Raw genomic sequence first — 14,809 nt, forward strand, 5'->3', positions numbered from 1 at the left:
AGGGGTGTATGCAGGACCTAAGGTGGGATTTGGATGTCCTATCACAGCAGGGAATCAGGAAGAAACCTTGAGTGGTGGCAGCCCAGATAGGGGAGGGGGCAGGATCATGGAAGCTAGCAACCATGACACGTAAAATTTTGCTGCCTGGTTGATTGGCAAGTTGGCCTAGGGTTATCTATGGGAACAACAGAAAAAGGACCAGGTGAGTAAATAAACTGCCCCTCATTAAATCACAGCATCTGGGACTCCTGAAGCTTGGGGACAGTATATCCTGGAAGCAGGACCCCACACTAAGAAAAAAGTTAAAAATCAAGTGAAAGAGGGGCAGGATGTGTAGGCAGAGAAAGTTGCAAATCATAGAAATCTTCTGTAGTGAGAAGTAAGATTGAGGTGCACCCTGAGAAGAGGATAGCAACATCAGGGCCCTTACATATAAAGCTTACAAGAAAAATATGAATTGGTCTCGGGCCATACAGGCACGCAAAAAGGACTTTGAAGATAAAGTTAGAGAGATAGAGAAAAAAATGGAAAGAGAAATGAGGGTGATGCAGGAAAGACATGAGAAAAAAGTCAACAGCTTGAAAAGTCAAATTGAAAAAGAGATAGAAAAGCTGTCTGAAGAAAATAATTGCCTAAGAATTAGAATTGAACAAATGGAAGCTAGTGACTTTATAAGAAATAAAGACACAATAAAGCAAATCCAAATGAATTAGAAAAATAGAGGGCAATTCTAAATATCTTATTGGAAAAACTGCTGACCTGGAAAATAGATCCAGGAGAGATAATTTGATAATTATTGGACTACCTGAAAACCATCATCAAGGAAAGAGTTTAGACAACATCTTCCAAAAAATTGTAATGGAAACTTGTCCTAATATTATAGAAGCAGAAGGTAAAATAGAAATTGAAAGAATTCAACGATCACCCCCTAAAAGAGATCCCAAAATGAAAACTTTCATGATTATTATAGCCAAATTTCAGAGAGCCCAGGTCAAGTTGAAAATATTTCTAGTAGCCAGAAAGAAGCAATTCAAATACTGTGGAGACATGGTAAGGATAGCATGGTATCTAACAGTTTATACATTAAAAGATAAGAGGGCATGGAATATGATATTCCAGAGGGCAAAGGAACTGGGATTACAGCCAAGAATCACCTACCCACCAAGTATAATCTTTCAGGGGGAAAAATGGGACTTCAATGAAAAAGAGTACTTTAACATATTCATGATGAAAAGACCTGAACTGAATAGAAAATTTGACTTTCAGATTCAAGATTTTAGAACAGCATAAAAAGATAACCAGAAAAAGAATTCATGAGAGATTTTAAAAGGTTAAACTGTTTACATTCCTACATGGGAAGATGATATGTCTAAATCATTAGAGCCTTCTGAGTATTAGGGCTGATGCTAGGAATAAATTCAGACAAAGGACACAGGTGGGAATTGATTATGAAGGGATGATATGGTAAAGCGTTTATTTTTGTTTCTCTTTTTTATTTAGGGGGTTATTGTTTGGGGTTGATGAGTGTCTTGTGTCTGAGGGCAAATCTGGGCTCGGGTCCTCCTGAGTCCAGGGAAGTTCCTTTGGCCACTTTGTCATGTTGCTTCCCCATGACATCACTGGGATAAAATTTAGAGGGTAGAGGAATATACTGGAGGAGGGGATAGGGGAGTGGCAGAATGGGGTGAAATATTACATGAAAGAAGCAGGAAATGACATATGGAGTGGGGGAAGAGATGGGAGAGCTGTGGGGAAGTGAAGGAGCCTCATACACAACATAATTATCTCAAAGACCTTAATCTCATCAGAGTGGGCTCAAGGAGGAAACAATATTCACATCCAATTGGGAGAGGTAATCTATCTAACCTTACAGGAAAATAGGAGGGGAAGAGGATAAGGAGGGAAGGGTGAAAGAAGGGAGGGTAGAAGAAGGGAGGTAACAGTCAGAAACAAAACACTTTTGAGGAGGAAAAGGGTAAAAGAAAATAGGAAATAGAGTAAATATCATAGGAAGGGAATAGAATGGAGGGAAATAGTAATGAATATTGATTATAATGGCAAAATATATGGTATTTATTTTGCTTGGCTATTGTGAAGAAAATTATTTTTCAAGTTTAAGGTACTATGTAAAAGTTATGATGAATAGGATGCTATCAGAAAAACCTGGAAAGACCTACATGAATTGAAGCAGAGTTAAATGTACTGTATACAAAATAACAGCAATAGTGTAAGATGATCTGCTGTGAAAGATGGGGTTATTTTCAGCAATGCAATAAACCGATATAACTCTGAAGGACTTATGAAGAAAATTACAATCCATCTACAGAGAAAGAACTGATACTATCTGAGAACAGATTGAAGCATAACTTTTTTGATAGTTCCTTAATTTGAAGTTTTGTTTTTGTCTGTTTTTCTTTCACAACCTAGCTAATGTGGAAATCATGACTTCTCAGGTATAACTTATATTGAAGGGGCAGCTAATAGAGCCCCGGCCCCGGAGTCAGGAGAACTTGAGTTCAAATCCGGCCTCAGACACTTAACACTTACTAGCTGTGTGACCCTGGGCAAGTCACTTAACCTCATTGCCTCACCAAAAAACCCAAAACAAACAAACAAAAACCCTATATTGAATTGCTTGAGATATTGGGGATAGTGTGTGGGGAGGGAGAGAGGGAGGAAGAGAAGTTGGAACACAAAGTTTTAAAAAATTGATGTCAAAATGTGTATTTTCATGTAATTTGGAAAATAAAATTTAAAAGAGAAAAAAAATAAAGATTTTGGATTAGATGACCTAAAAAAATATGTGTCCTTGTCTTCAAGGAGCTTATTGCTACTAGAAAGATACACAGTGTACACAAGTACAATGAGAAGTATGCTACAGCAATAGAAGAGGGAGAAAGTAATGAATTAATTATTGAACTTATTAAATTATATTTAGCTATCATGATCTTATGGGCCTAAAATAAATTGTTTATATTTGAATTAATTCAAATACGCTTACTATTATAGTGTCTTCTCCTTGATCTTCATCTAGTGTTTTGTTCCAAACTCTCCCCTTTGGCCGTCTCATTCACTTCCATGAAGTCCTTCACCTTCCTAGATATCCTATTGTAGAAATTCTAAAAATGTGGAAGTCAAAAAACAGTATTTAAAATGTAGCTTCTCAGATCTCACCCCACAATCACTCCAAAAATTTCCAAATAATGCCATAAGACAATTCCTGTAGCAGCAGAATCCACAAAATGATGGGATGAGATAATATTGCAGCCAAAGACAGTTTAGAAGATTGGCAGGAAAGTTCTATTGTCCCCAGGTGGGAGTGTAGCGCAGACCCAGGCCACACCAACACAGATCCAGCTCTAGGCAGGCTGCACTAAAGAAAGAGACCTCCAAAGCCTCTGAATCACTTGCAGCTATGACTACTTCTAAAACTCAGCTCATGATCTGGTGAGAGGGTGGAACAGTTGGCCAAGGGCAGATTATAGGGGTTGCTGCTGGCACTAAGATGGAACTACGTTGTCTTGCCTGTACTGGGAACCATAAAGTAGTCTTGAGTTTTGGGCCAAGGTGTGAGAGTGGCGTAGTCATGCCATTAGCTAGCAACCATAGGGAGACAGAATTCTGTTTCCAGGTTAAAGAGCAAGAATGCCTAGGGCTGTTTACAGACTAGAGCACTGACCAGGGGAGTGAAGAACCTGCCTCTCCTTAAATCGATCCAGCTGGAACCCCCTGAAGCTTGGGACAGTGTGTCCTGGAGGCAGGGCCCTACTTAAGGAGTTAAAAGTCAAGAAATAGGCTAGACCCAGGAAGCAGTGTCTAATGTTGGCCTTTCCTCCCATGTCATCAGTTAGATATTTCTATGTGGATAATCTATTCCTATTACCACTTTGAAATCAACATATTGTAACGATTGGAATAACTCCACCTGCTGGATACTTACTGTAGAAGAGCTCCACCATGAGGAAAATGCCTCAGAGGCATTGTGGCTTTTCCTTGGCGTCAGGAAATGACGTTTGCTCATGGGTGCTGTCTATCAAGTCTACCAGCCAATCAACTGGAGGAGCCTCCTATGGTCTGGGAGGAGACAGGAAGGAGGAAAGGGAGCCTGTGGAGAGAGCGTGGGCCTTTTTGGCTTCCGGACTTGATGGTGGTGGCGGCAGAGGACTTCACAGGAAATTTGAGGAAAGATAGGAATTCCAGGCTGTTAGAATTCTGTTCTCAATCTTTTTCTTTCTATTTTCCAATAAACCCTTAATAGATGGCTGACCACGAAGAGGAAAGCTGAACCTCACTTCTGATCTTTCGGCTGGGTAAGAAATTTCCCCTACCCTAACCCTTTAAATCTTAAGTACTGCTGAATTGCCTGGTGTTTTCCCTTTAAATTTTTTCAAATGGACCTTTTAAACTCCCTAATTACCCTATTTTTTATTTTAGTCTGTTTAACCAGACAAATGGGGGATAAGATCATGTTAATGCTTTGTTTTTGTAGATTTTCTATTTTTCTTTTTATTTTTGTTAGAAGAGCCAGCAATGTACTCACACAAGGAAATATCTCCCCCTCTCCCAACCATGCTTTTTCAGAGAAACCTGAAGAGATTCCTGCAGCTTTTTCCCAGTTCTAACACTAATTGTTGCTCTAATTTTGCATGCCTGGAGGCAACAACCCACCCACTAGAAGTTTTTAATCCCCTAGAGCTTGGAGGCAAAGTGGGGGAAGAGGAATCCAGGCCTGAGTTCAAAATCAAGTCTGATTCAAATTGCACTGGTCCCTCCCCTCCTCTCCAGACCCCATCCTCTACTCCTCCCATGGCCAAGCCCATTGCTTCCCCTGCCTGGGAAGTCCAGAGATCTAATGCTCATGCGCAACTTTCTCTAACTACATTTGCAGCTTCAGGCTCAGCCCTTCCCCAGCCTGGCTGTGCTTCTGAGACAACCTTAGAAAACCCTTTAAATTCCAGATATGCTCGTTTTGTTCATAATTTTGCTAACCTGCTTTTGTCTTTAATTAGTAATCTTACAAAGCATTTGTATGGTGAAAAGACTGACAGACAATATAGAGGGGTTAAAGAAGAAAAACTTAAGCTGAATAAGAATGACAATCATCAACATAGTTCAAGACTCTGCTTCTTTTGGCATGGAAGGGTATATATTGTACAGAAATGTAGAAGTAAGCAGCAAGGTATTGATATGAGTATTGGGGATTTTAGATATCGGAATCAAAAGTGTTCTGAATTCACTCAAAGTAATAGTATCAGTTCAGAGGTTACATAGGATTTCTATGCTATTACATATACATTTTGAAATTAATGGTATGGGTTTATTTTGAGAGATTTTCATGCTTTTGAGATTGTATTTTATACTTAGTTTTTAAAACAAGGAGAATATTTGTAAAAGCTTTTTATAGTCATGTGATCAAGTTTATATTTTATAATACTCTTATTAATATTAAGTTCATGCTCATTTAGATTTCCTTAGTTTGAATTTCACTGTTTTTTATTGTTCCATGTGTATTTTCTTCTATTCATTTATCTAATTTTAAAAAATTGAGAGATGGTTTTGATTTCATAATACAATGTTAATTCTAGGAGTATTGTGCTCCCATATTCTGAGTTGTTTGTTTTTGTTATTTTTTTTTCCTCAACTGATTATTTGATCAAACTCTTTAAAGCATTTCCCTGGCAAATTGGTTGCCATGGCAAGTGTAAATTGATTCTAGAAGTATTATTTTTGATAAGCATATTCCAAAAAAAAAAAAAGAGGGGAATGTTTGTAAAAGTTTTCTTTTTTCATAAAAAGTTTTCTTTGGGATTCTGTTGTGCTTTAACTTGTATTTAAATATGTTCTGATTTTTCACAAAAGTAATGGTATACTAAGTAAAAAAAAGGGGTATTATTTGAAATTGTTGCATAATTATATATTGTGTTCTGAGTCAAGATGTATTCACATTTTTTGCAATCATTTATTATCCTCGATTTTAAATCCATATGAGACTTGGATTATGGGAACTTATCATTTAAGACATTAATTGCCTTTGTTCTGAGTTATCAGATGCCAGTTGGCCAAGATGCCATCCAATCACAAGAGGAATACATGCAAGAGCAGACACTGAACTGTCACATGAGGGGAGACATGCATGAAGTCAAGGTATGGCCAAGGGAATGGCTTTTGACAAAAGTTGAGGTTGGATTCTCTTGGTTTAATATTTTATTTTATTTTTCCCCACAATATTGTACAGATGGCTGGAAGTATTGATCCCACCCATCTCACTTCTACACCTGGCTTCTATGCTCCCTCCTATATGCCTGATGCCATGGACATCTCAATCCCATGCATCTGATTAAGTCTGACTCAGTTTCCTCCAGTATGTTCGGTGGCATGGACATATATTCCATCCACCTATTTTAAGGTTGGCATACTGTATGGGCAGTACATACTGCTCAAGTGTGGGAGTGCTCAAATCCCATCATTTCTCTGTTCTTTTATGGTAACCCCCATAATTATCTCAGGTGTCATGATAAATATTAAGTGTTGAATTTGGCCTTGACACCTGTTACCAATTATATTAGATTTTTTAATTTCTCATAATGGCATGAGGATAATTAGGCAGATGATGCAAAAAGTGATAAAACAAAGATAAAAATTATTTTTATTAATTAATATTGCAGCAATTGTCTTCTCAATTACCCTCCATAAGGGGGGACTATAGTAATATTATAATTTTAAAGAATGTTTCAATTTTTGTTTTATTATATGTTTCATGTGTAACAACTAAGATTCTGAATTCCCTTAGACATGTTTTTGAGAACTTTCATTGTTTGATTTGATTATTGACAAAGCTATTTTAAAGTTGTCTTAAGCTCAATTTTGTAGGAAATTTTCCTGGCTGATTACCAACATCCACACACATCAACCCCTGAAAAGACTTCCATTCCATGACTACACCTAGAGGACATCTGAGAAAAGACTTTCAGAGACTTTAAATGAACAGTTTTGTTTTGTTTTTTTTCTCTTTTCTTTTTTGGTTATAATATACACCATCTGTAATATGTACTCTCTGCAGAGGCCCTCCCTTTGCAAGACCAATGTCAAAGCGTCGGTTCATGAGGACAAAAAATTGCCCCTCTGGACAAAACTTTCCTCTCTTCCTTTTCTATATTGTTGTTCACATATTATTAGTTAGCAATAGTTATTATATTCTTTTTACTGTTCCGTCAAGGAAACATTTTGTTTCTTGAGGAACAACAGGGGGGACTGTAACGATTGGAATAACACCACCTGCTGGATACTTACTGTAGAAGAGTTCCACCCATGAAGTGTAGGTCTTTGAGGGCAAGACCAGGAGTCTTTTCTTTGGCGGCAGGAAGTGACGCGGCTAGTGGGAGGAGGAAGGAAGAGACTGACTCTCGCTCTGGGGCACCCTCTTTCCTGAGGACTCTGGTGGAGAGCGGAGCTAGAAATGTGCTCTCCCTTTAATAGATAGGAATCTAGGCCTTTTTCTCTCTCTTTACCAAATTCTTATTCTCCTTAATAAATGCTTAAAAGTCTAACTCTTGCTAAAGCTTATAATTTATTGGCGACCACTCATTAGATATTTTAGACAGACAAGCTAGAATTTTAGCCCTTAACAATATCCAAAATGGAACTAATTATCTTTCTTCTTAAACCTGAATTCCTCTACATTTCCTTATTTTTAGTGAAGGCATGAGTTTACTTTCAGTGAGGGTGCTACCTTTCTTTTAGTCACCCCTCATCATAAGCTGAATCTTTCTCTTCTCCCTTGTTTTCACATTTTATAAGTTCATTTACCAATTCTCATAACAGTACCTCCACAATATCTTGCCAGTCCATCTCTTTATCTCTCTGACCCCTTCCCCTTACATGATATTCCTAAATCCATGTCATTCTCATGTTCAGAGGTATATAATGAATCCCTTTGGTTTCTAGTCTTAAGTAAAACCACCTCAGGTTGTACTTAAAATCCTTTTTTAATCTGGATTCTGTATTTATTTTTCTCTCCCCCACTCACATTTTTTTGTTTTTTGTTTTTTCTTTCTCGTGGTTTTCCCTTTTCTGTTTTTTTCAAAACATTACTAATGTCAAAATATGTTTAACATGATTTTGTTGCATAACATAAAAATAGATTTAAGCTCAGGAGAAATTTTGAGGTTCCTGAAGAAGCAAACTTTTTTTTCCATTTTTCTTCAATGAAGAATGTTAGGAATGAAGAAGAAAGTTGAACGATTGGCATGAAATTATTCACAGTAAATTAAATTGTAATGTAAACAGCAATATACAAACTACTATAACACTATATGTGAAAAGGTCACTTAAAGAAAATCAAATATCAAGTGATGGAAAAACCAAAGATGGAATTTTAAAAGTAATAAAGAAACACACCTCCTCCCTCCCAGCAGAGATATGGAGAATTATTAGCAAAGAATACTCTATTGTATACATTGTTCAGCATAGTCTCTGTGCTGTATGTACTTTCTTCTGTATCATAAGCAAGTATGCCATTTGGAGGGTGTATGTGAGAATTGATTGCAATATAAAGAGAAAAGGAATAAATAAAATTTATTTTACAAAAAGGATAAAGAAGTGAGTGGAAGGTGACATAAAATATGGAGAAAACTTTGTGTTTGAATACAAAAGGAGAAAAATTCTCTCTCTCTCTCTCTCTCTCTCTCTCTCTATATATATATATATATATATATATATATATCTTAAGATGTCAGGGATATGTGAAGGTTGCTGCTGTTGTCATTGTTGTTTTTCCTGTTTTAAGACTGGGGGAAACATGGTGCCATTAGGACAGTAGGTAGAAAAGAAATATCCAATTGAAACAGAGAGGCTGTTAATGAGAACAGAGAAGGAAATGACAAAGTGTTGAAAACTCACATAATAGATTGGGAGGGGAAGAAGGAAAGGGAAAGGATGGGATCAAGGTAAGGGATTTGTCCATGGCAAAGAGGATTATCTCTCCCTCAGAGATTGATGCAAGGAAGGGGAGAAAAGGGAAACAAGCAGAGGTGGGGGGTTTCACACAGATGGCCTCATTCTTTGCAGTGAAATAGAAATGAAGTTTTTTGCTATATGTATAGGATGATGATGTCAGGACACAGAGAGAAAGAAAGAAAGAAAGAAAGAAAGAAAGAAAGAAAGAAAGAAAGAAAGAAAGAAAGAAAGAAAGAAAGAAAGAGAGAGAGAGAGAGAGAGAGAGGAAGGAAGGAAGGAAGGAAGGAAGGAAGGAAGGAAGGAAGGAAGGAAGACATAAAAAGAGAAAGTCAAGGAGATGAAAAATAGAATGCCAAGTTCAATTTTGGAACTTGGACTATATAGATGGAAACAATGTGAAGTGAAAGAGTGAAGTTAGGTGGGAACCAGACAGTGAATAGTTTGATTATGGTGTTTGGAAGAACCAAAATAAAGGTGCTGTAAGGAATGTCATGAGAATTATTTAAGGAAGAATGAAGAGTTTGCTATATAGCATTTGATATTAGATGTTTTCAAATGAAGTGGAATTCACATGTTATATACCTTTACTTTTTAAAAGTACTTATTGATTTCCTTTTATGGGGGGAGGGGACCAATTCCATCATAAATAATGGACCCAGCTTTATGAAAATAAATAAAGAAAAATAGTTTAAAAAAATAGGAGCTAGGAATGCTATAATATATAACAAAAATCATCTATCAATATGAGCAAAATATGTTTTTGTCATTTTGATAGAACCAAGATTAGACAAGCTTGTATATTCACCTTTCTCTTTATGCCTATGTATATATTATTCTGGGTCTATTTAACTTTATATTAGTTCCTGTGTGACTTTAAATTCTTTAAAGCCTTGTATTTCTTATGAGTGTTACAAGTTGCAGGTCTGGAAAGAATATTACTCCCTTGAAAGCAGTGATTGTTTCTTTTTTGGCTTTGTATCCTTGGTTTCTAGCACTGAACCCAGCTGTGGCACTGTGTGAAACACAATAGACATTCAAGATATTATTTGATTGATTGATCAGTTCAAACAAATCTTCCCATATTTCCCTGAATTCTTGTTATCATCATTTCTTATGACACTACAACATCCCACTCTCCAATTTATGGAAAACACCACCTATCTCCCAACTAACTTCTATGATGTACCTCCATCACCTCCCCTTTTTCCAGGTCTAGAACCATAATAAAATTTTCTTTTTTTTTCATTGTTTAGAATTTTATTTCCCAAATCACATGCAAAAGCAAATTTTGACATTAATTTTTTAAAAACTTTGTGTTCCAACTTTTCATCCTCCTTCTCTTCCCACCCCCACCCCAAGAACTCAAGCAATTCAATGTAAGTTATACATGAATAGTCATGGAAAACATCTCTATATTAGCTAGGTTGTGAGAGAAGACAAATAAAAACAAGACTTCAGATTAAGGAGTTGTCCAAAAAAAATGTGTTTCAGTCTCTTTTCAGATAGCATCAGTTCTTTCTCTGTAGATGGATTGCAATTTTCCTTCAGAGTTGTATTGGCTCATTGCCTTGCTGAAAATAACCATGTGCTTCCAAGCAGATCATCTTACACTATTGCTGTTATTTTGTATACAGTACATTTGTCTCTGCATCAATTCATGTGGGTCTTTTCAGGTTTTTCTGATAACATCCTGTTCATCATAACTTTTATATAGTACCTTAAACTGGATAAAGAATTTTCTTCATAATAGCCCAGCAGAGTAGGTACCACACGTCTTGCCATTGTAGTCAATCATCGTAACTATTTCTCTCCATCCTATTCCCTTCCAATGATATTTACTCTATTTTTACTCTATTTCTCCTCTAAAGTGTTTTTCTAATTACTACCCCCTCCCCTACTCTACCCTCCCTTCATTCACCCTTTCCTTTGCAATGATTGGAATGATGCCACCTGCTGGAGAGCTATTGCAGGAAAGCTCAGCCATGAGGAGAAGACGCCTGAGGGCAAGACATGTGGCCTTTCTTTGGTGACAGGAAGTGACATTTGCTTCTGGGAGGAAGAAGGGGCGAGGCTGGCTCTCTCGTTCTCTTTCGTCAGGACTCTGGTCGAGAGTGGAGCTAGAAATGCACTCTCCTTTTAAAACATAGATGAATCTGGGCCTTTCTCTTTGTCTTCACCAGATTCTTATTCTCCTTAATAAATGCTTAAAAGTCTAACTCTTGCTAACGCTTATAATTTATTGGAGACCACTTATTAGATATTTTAGATAGTATAGCTAGAATTTTAGCCCCTTACACCTCCTTATCCTCTTCCCCTCCTACTTTCCTGTAGGGTTAAATGGATTATTCCTCCCAATTGGGTGTGTATGTTATTCCCTCCTTGAGCCCACTCTGATGAGGTTAAGGTCTTTTAGCTAATTCTGCTTTCTTAATTTTTTTTCTTTCCTCCTTCCTCAACTCTCCCTATGGAATCAAGAAATTCAATATATGTCATACATGTGCTATTATGTAGAACATCTTCACCTTCCTTGAAAATATTTTGCTTTTTACAGCTCCCACCCCCAAACTTCCCTTCCCTTCTTCCCCTCTTCTCCACCCCCCCATCTTCTTATCCTCCCACTTTTACACAGGGCAAAAATACATTACCATTCTCACGTGAGTATGTATGTTATTCCCTCTTTGAGCCGGTTCTGATGATAGTAAGGTTCACTGACTACCCTATTCCTTCCCCCTTTTCTCCTCCCCTCCATAAGCTTTTTTCTTCTTTCCTTCATGTGAGCTACTTCTCCCCAGTCCACCTCTCCCCATCCCCTCCCCCAGTCTACTTCTCCTACCCATCAAGCATATTTTAAAGATGTCATCATGGGTTAGCACAATGGACAAAGCACCAGCCCTGGACTCAGGACCCAGACATAAGACACCCCACCCTATTTGCCCCACAAAGAACAAGGCTAAACAAAAAATGAATGCTTTGCAGATATCATCCCTTCATATTCAGTTCAGACCTGTGTCCTCTGTGTATTCCTTACTAAGAAAGTTCTTATGAGCTGGAAGTATTATATTGTCATGTGAAAATATAAACAGTTTAACCTTTTAATGTCCCTCATGGTTTCTTTTTCTTGTTTACCTTTTTATGCTTCTCCAGGGTCTTGTATTCAAAAGTCAAATTTTCTATTCAGTTCAGGTATTTTCATCACAAATGCCTTAAAGTCCTCTTTTTCATTGAAGTTCCATTTTTTCCTCTGAAAGATTATATTCACTTTTGCTGGGTATGTGATTCTTGGCCGTAGTCCCAGTTCCTTTTCCCTCTGGAATATCATATTCCATGCCCTCCCATCCTTTAATGTAGATGCTGCTAGATCTTATTTTATCTTTATTGGTGCTCCACAGTATTTGACTTTTTTTTTCTAGATGCTTGCAATATTTTCTCCTTGACCTGGGAGCTCTGGGATTTGGCTATAATATTCCTGGAGGTTTTCCTTTTGGTATATCTTTCAGGAGGTGATCGGTGGATTCTTTCAATTTCTATTTTAGCTTCTGCTTCTAGAATATCAGGGCAACTTTCCCTTACAATCTCTTGGAAGATGCTATCTAAATTCTTATTTTGATCCTGGTTTTCAGGTAGTTCAATGATTTTCAAATTATCTCTCCTGGATTTATTTTCCAGGTCAGCTGTTTTTCCAAGGAGATATTTCATATCGCCCTCTATTTTTTCATTCAATTGGATTTACCTTACTGTGTCTTGATTTCTCATAAAGTACCTAGATTCCATTTGTTCAATTCTAATTCTTAGGAAATTATTTTCTTCAGACAGCTTTTTTATCTCCTTTTCCATTTGACTTTTCAAGCTGATGACTTTTTTTCTCATTACTTTCCTGAATTGCTCTCATTTATCTTTTCATTCTTTCCTCCCTCTCTCTAAATCTTACTATCTCTCCTACTTTCTTTTCAAGGTCCTTTTTGAGAGCTTCCATGGCCTGAGACAAGTTCATATTTTTCTTGGAAGTTTTGGGTGTAGGGGCCCTGAGGTTGTTATCCTTTCCTGAGAATGCACCTTGATCTTCCTTGTTGCTAAAGAAACTTTCTATAGTTCTCAACTTTCTTTGCTCGCTCATCTTGCTGTCTTTTACTTGACTTTTTACTCCCCACTGGGCCGGGGGGGGGGGGGGTTGGGGGGGGGGCAGGTTCTGCTTCTAAGCTATACTACTGTCCCCAGCTTCAGAGGTTCCCAGGTGTTTCAGTTTGAGCGTGGGCAGGTTTTTCTCTTGCCTATTCTCTGGTCTGAAGATAACCTGAAGCCAATTTACTAAATAACCAACCAGGAAAGCTTTCTGTGGTGTGCTTCTTAGTTTTGACGAGCCTGTACCCCTCCCACACCTGGGCATCCCACGACTCAGGACTTCTTCCTGGTTCTCTGCTGGGATATGACAGCCAAATTCTTGCCTAGGTACCACTGACACCCTTACACTTTCCACCTTGGCTAGCCATTCAGACATCTCACCAGATCACAAGCTCAGTTGCAGAAGATGCTGGTGCTGCAGCTGATTCAGATGCTTGGGGGTTAAGTTCCTCTGGTGAGGCATGCCTGGAGTCTCTATAGGTGTGATCACGTGGTTTGATTTTACTCCCAGCCCATCAGGGCCCCCTTTAATCTGTCTAAAGTTGGAAAATAATCTCAGCCTGTATTTTTGTGGGGTTTTTTTCTGCTCCAGGGGTTTTTTTATTGATGCTTTTGGGTTAATTGTATCAGGAGCTCTGGGCATTTAATGTCTTTCCTCCACCATCTTGGCTCCATTCCCCCATAATAAAATTTTCTTAAAAGGGGTATGAATGTTATGAATCCACTCAGTATCCCTATAATTTTCTAAACCAAAATAAGCAGCACCACTCCCCTATATGTGTTACACCCCACCATTAGAATGTAAATTTCTCAATTCTAGTGTATTTTAGTTTTTCTCAGCATTGTGCTTAGAGCACAGTAGGAACTTAACAAATTCTTTAAAATATTTAGTAGTAGAAGGACAGGAATCAGTAAAAAAACAAAACAAAACAAAAAACAAATGGAGGAAAAATTCAAGCATAAAAATAAAAACCTTAAATGTGAATGGATTAATGAACCCCATAAAACTGAACAAAACAATCACAGAATGGGTAAGAAAACAAATCAGTTTTATACAAGGAAAATCTAAAATTGAAAACATATACTTAAAAATAAAAAGAATACAAAATGAAAAGTTAGAACAGAATTTATTACATATCAGGTATTCAAAAAATTTAAAAGCAAAAAGTAAAATATATCAAGTAAAATAAGGAAACTTTTGAGAAGAAATAGGGTTTTTTTTGTATTTCAAGGAATGACATGGTTCTACAGGTAATATGAAGAAAGAAGTCATTTGGTTGTGGCAGAGGGGTAAGAGATCATCTTTATCCTGATATTAACAATAGAAAGTTTGGATATCTTCATGATTTATGCAGCCAGAATATAGTGGAGGACCTCCAAAAAAAACACCTCTCAAACTTGAGAGTCAAGTCATTATTCTCTCCTAGTGATTCCTATGGGAATACAATCATATGTTGAGAAGAATATGAGTTAGCTCAATATAAAACAATTAGGGAGAAAGAACCTTAGCATTTTAAATGTAGGAATGTGCTTATGGAGTCCACTGAATGGAGGCTCATTAAATTATTTTTACTTAGAACCTTATGAATTTTTCCTGGGGTTGCCTGGCAGCAAACAGAATATCAACCATTCCTCAACCCTTATGGAAACCACACTGTATGTCAGGTAGATTACCATCTTCTAGGTTAAGGATCAGCCTCTTAAGGAGGACTCTGGCTAGAAACTTTCCATTGCT

This window comes from Dromiciops gliroides, chromosome 6 (assembly GCF_019393635.1).
Source record: "Dromiciops gliroides isolate mDroGli1 chromosome 6, mDroGli1.pri, whole genome shotgun sequence".
NCBI lineage: Eukaryota > Metazoa > Chordata > Mammalia > Microbiotheria > Microbiotheriidae > Dromiciops > Dromiciops gliroides.